We start from the raw sequence: 4,723 nt of genomic DNA, 5'->3' as shown, positions 1-4,723 counted from the left end.
CTTTTGGGGTCTATCCTGTTTGGGATTTGTTGGACTTCGTGAATGGATATATTCTCATCTTTCATCATATCAGGGAAGTTCTCTTCCAACAAATCTTAGACAATTTTCTCAGTGGTTTTATTTGTCTCTTCCTGTTCTGGAATTCCAATTACATGTAGGTTATTCCTCTTGATGGTATCCCACATGGACCTTAGGTTTTCTTCCTTTTTTTTCTGACTGATCCCTTTCCAAACAAGTATTCAGGTATTTGTCTTCAATCTCATTAATTCTGTCTTCCATTGCATCAATTCTATCCTTTTGATAATTATGTGTTATCTATTTCTGACAATTTAGTATTAATCTTCTGGATTTCTATCTATAGATTTAGAATCATTTCTAATTTTTCATTTATTTTGTCATTTTGTTCTTGTATTTTCTTCCAAAAGTCTTCTAGGAATTTGTCTGTGTTTTCCTTGGTCTGTCTCTCAATCCTTTGAAGATACCTAAATATAATTCTTTTGAATTCCTTGTCAGGGAGTTCCAATGCTGTGTCTTCTCAGGGATGTATTCTGGGTCTATATCCTGCTTCCTTCTTTCTACCACTTTATCTTGCTTCTTTGTGTGGACTGTGATGATCTGTTGTCTCTGAGACATCATGGCATTCTTGTATTTAGATCTCTGTTAACTGTTTGTGAAGAGCAGCCAAGGGTGAGTCAGGCTCTTCTTGGTGGTTGTTTATCATTGGCCTGTTGATGGAGAAGTAAGTGGTGGCTCTCAGTAAGTGAAGCTGCAGGAGGTATGGGTGTAGTTGTGTCATATGGGGACTGTTGCTGTCTACCACTCAGACAAAAATAACAATTGTATAACCATCAAAAAAAGTAAAAGCAAATAAACAAAAAAATACACCTTGTAATCACACTGGAGCAGTAACCAAAAAAGAGAAAAGGGAAAAAACCAAATCAAAACCAAACAAAAAATACCACAATATCTGGGGAAAGGGCAATAAGAGAAAAAAATAGAGAAGGAGAATAATGAAGGAAAAAATGGGAAAAACACAAAAAGAAAAACAAGGAACAGGGTTAACAATGGGAAGAAAAAAAAAATGCAACCAGCAACAGGGAAAAGAAAAAAAAAAAGCTGAAAACTAGAAACTGGGAGGGGAAAAATAAAGAATAATAGCAAAAAAGTACAGAAGTAATAATACTAATAGTTTTAAAACAGACTAAAACAAACAAAAAAACAGGAAAAAAATGGGGGCAGGGTGGAGCAGGGCACCCAGACTCCGACCAAGCATGCAGACTGGGATGGAATTCCTGCCAGCCCAGAAAGTGGGTGGGAGTGAGGTATGGCTGCACCTCTGTTCACCAAGAGGGTGTGGGGTATAGGAGTAACAAGGGGCATGTTGCAAATTTTCAGTAGTCCGTGAGTCTGGGATGTCTTTGAGATTCCCAGCAAATGGAGCCTGTTCTTACATCCCTGGAATCTGGGAGAACACTGTTACTTTAAATATCCACAATGGTCCAGCCACTTGTAAACATTCAAAATGGCTGTACCCTCTGGACAGGCAAAAGTCCACAGCTCAGCCCACCTTCCTCTTTGCTGCTTCCCCTTTTATTTCCCAGCCATCAGAGCAGGCCTCTGTGCAGTCTCTGGCTAGCAGGGCCAATTTTTAGGTTAATTCTTAGGTCCTACGACCACTCAGCAATATCCAAGCTATTTGTGCCGTCAGGATTGCTACCAGACCGCAGCTCCATATGTCTCCTTTTTTGGTGTTTTCATGCAATTTGTTCTGCTAGTTGGAGTTTAGTCCACTTCTATATGCTTCCTTTCAAGGCTCAGGGGTCCAGGATTATCTTCTGTATCTGTGTTAATTGGTTCCACTTTTCTTTGTTGAAGAGGGTCTGTGCAGTCTTTCTACCTATTCTGCCATCTTACTGGAACTCCCCCTCTTATGATTTCTTGAGGCAGTGTTTTGTCGGTTTCTTTGTAGAGGTCTTTTGTGTCCCTGGTAAGATTTATTCCCAAGTATTTTATTTTTTTAGTTGTGATTGTAAATGGTATTGATTTCCTTATTTCCTTTTCAGGAATCTTTTTGCTGGTGTAGAGGAATCTAACTGATTTTTGTATGTAGATCTTGAATCCTGCCAGTATGATAAATCTCTCCATTAGTTCCAGTAGTTCTCTTGCTGAGTCTCTTGGGTTTTCTCTGTATGGGCCATATCATCAGCAAGTAGCAATAGTTTTACTTCTTTCTTACCAATTTGGGTGCCTTTCTTACCTTATTCCCCTGGCTAGGACTTCCAATACAATGTTGAATAGAAGTAGTGATAGAGGACATCCTAGTCTGGTTCCCATTTGCAAGGGAAATGATTTTAGTCTCTCTCAATTGAGAATAACATTGGATGTTGGTTTTGGATACGTGCCCTTTATTATGTTGATGAACTTCCCTTCTATTCCTATTTTTCTGAGAGTTTTTATCAGAAATGGGTGCTGGATTTTATCAAATGCCTTTTCTGCATTGATTGATATGATCATGTGGTTCTTTGTCTTTATTTTACTTACATGATGGATGACACTGATTGTTTTTCTAATGTTGAACCAGTCTTGCATACCTGGTATAAGCCCCACTTGGTCATGATGTATTACTTTTTTGATGTGTTGTTGGAGTCTATTGGCTAGGATTTTTTTTTTTTTTAATTTTTATTGTGATTTGGGTGAAAGTTTACAGAATAAATTCATTTTCCATACAGCAGTTCACATACACTTTGTCTCATGAGAGTGACTGAAATTTCCCACAATGCAAAGCTCTCTTCCCACTTCCTCCTATTGGCTAGGATTTTGTTGAAGATTTTTGTATCTATATTCATGAGTGATATTGGTCTGTAGTTTTCCTTTTTAGTGATATCTTTGCCTGGTTTTGGTAGCAAGATTATGCTTGCTTCATAAAATGAATTTTGGAGGATTCCATCCTTTTCTATGTTCTGGAATAGTTTGAGTAGGATTGGTATCAGTTCTTCTCTGAACATTTTGTAGAATTCTCCAGTGAAACTGCCTGGGGCCAGGATTTTTTTTTTTTTTTTGTAATTTTTTTTATGACCTGTTCAATTTCTTCTTTTTTTATGGGTCTGTTCAAATTTCCACCTTGGTCTGTATTTAGGTAAGTAGTGTGTTTCTAGAAATCTGTCCATTTCTTCTAGATTTTAAATTCATTGGAGTACAGTTCTTCATAGTATTCTTATATTATCCTTTTTATTTCAGTTGGTTTTGTTGTGATGTCACCTAATTCATTTATTTGTATTGTTTGTATTCTCTCCCTCTTTTCCTTTGTTAAGTTTGCCAGTGGCTTGTTAATTTTATTTTCAAAAAACTAATTTCTAGTCTTGCTGATTTTTTTCTGTTGTCTTTCTATGATCTGTTTCATTTATTTCTGCTGGAATCTTTATTATTTCTTTTCTTCTAATAACTATAGGTTTTTGTGTTGCTCTTTTTCTAATTGTTGGAGATGTTGGGTTAAGGTTTTGATTTTGGCTCTTTCTTCCTTTTTGATGTGTGCATTTATTGCTATAAATTGGCCTCTGATCACTGCTTTTGCTGTGTCCCAAAGATTTTGGTATATTGTATTTTCCTTCTCATTTGACTCATAGGACTTTTAATTTCAGGTTTTTATTTCTTCTATTACCCAGTCATTTTTAATGAGGGTGTTATTCAGTTTCCATGTGTTTGCTCCTTTTCTGTTTATCTTCCTATTGTTGATTTCTAATTTTATGGCATTGTGATCTGAAATACACTTTACAGTATTTCAGGTTTTTTTAAATTTATTGAGGCTTGTTTTGTGGCCTAACGTATGGCTTATCCTGGAGACTGTTCCATGTGCACTGGAAAAGAATGTATATTGTCCTGTTGTTGGGTGAGGTGCTCTGTAGATGCCTATAAGGTCAAATTGGTGGATTGTATTGTTTAGCTCTTCTGCATCTCTGTTGACTTTCTTTCCAGTTATTGTATTTTTCATTGAAAGTGGTGTATTTCTGTTAGATAGGTAGAGATAAATAGTGATTTGGGTGAAGGGAAGGGCAATGTACCAAATGTGAGTGATCAACATGCTGGCATTGAGGAAGAGGAAGACATAGAGAGGTACATGGGAGGTACAGACAACAAAGATAAATCCTTTTGCACATACAGTACTGAGTTGTCAGTGAAGACAAACATGGGTATACGGGTGGATAGATGGGTGGACAGGCTTAACTGTTATATATATCTATGAAGTGGGTAGTGTACCCCAGACCATGTATAGGGTTGGCAGACAATGGTCCTATAAGTGTATTTATATGATCTGTAAAAATTCCCAGGTGTATAGTAGAGCTGACAAGGGGCAAGGTTGTAGTCACTTCTTGGTCACAGCCAGTTACCCAGAGGGACTGAGTAGTTGAACCTGTGGGCTCGGGACCCTAGTCGCAGGGGACATTGAGCTCAGTTGGTGTAGCACACTACACAAAACATTGTTCTACCTCCTCCTTTGGCAAATAGTGACTGGGATCTTAAAAGCCCATAAGCAGCCATCTAGATACAACGATGGGTCTCTCCTTGTCCAGAGCAAAAAAGAATGAAGAAAACCAAAGATTCATGGAAACAATTAGTCCTAGTGACTGGTACACCATGTGATCCACAGCCTATATGACTATGAGACCAGAAGAACTAAATAGTGCCCAGCTACCACTGTCATCCACTTGGAAGGGGATCTATGTAG

This window comes from Orycteropus afer, unplaced genomic scaffold, assembly GCF_000298275.1.
Source record: "Orycteropus afer afer isolate SDZICR_OR568_19922 unplaced genomic scaffold, OryAfe1.0 scaffold00056, whole genome shotgun sequence".
Classification (NCBI taxonomy): Eukaryota; Metazoa; Chordata; class Mammalia; order Tubulidentata; family Orycteropodidae; genus Orycteropus; species Orycteropus afer.
Note: the sequence above shows the minus strand (reverse complement) of the source record.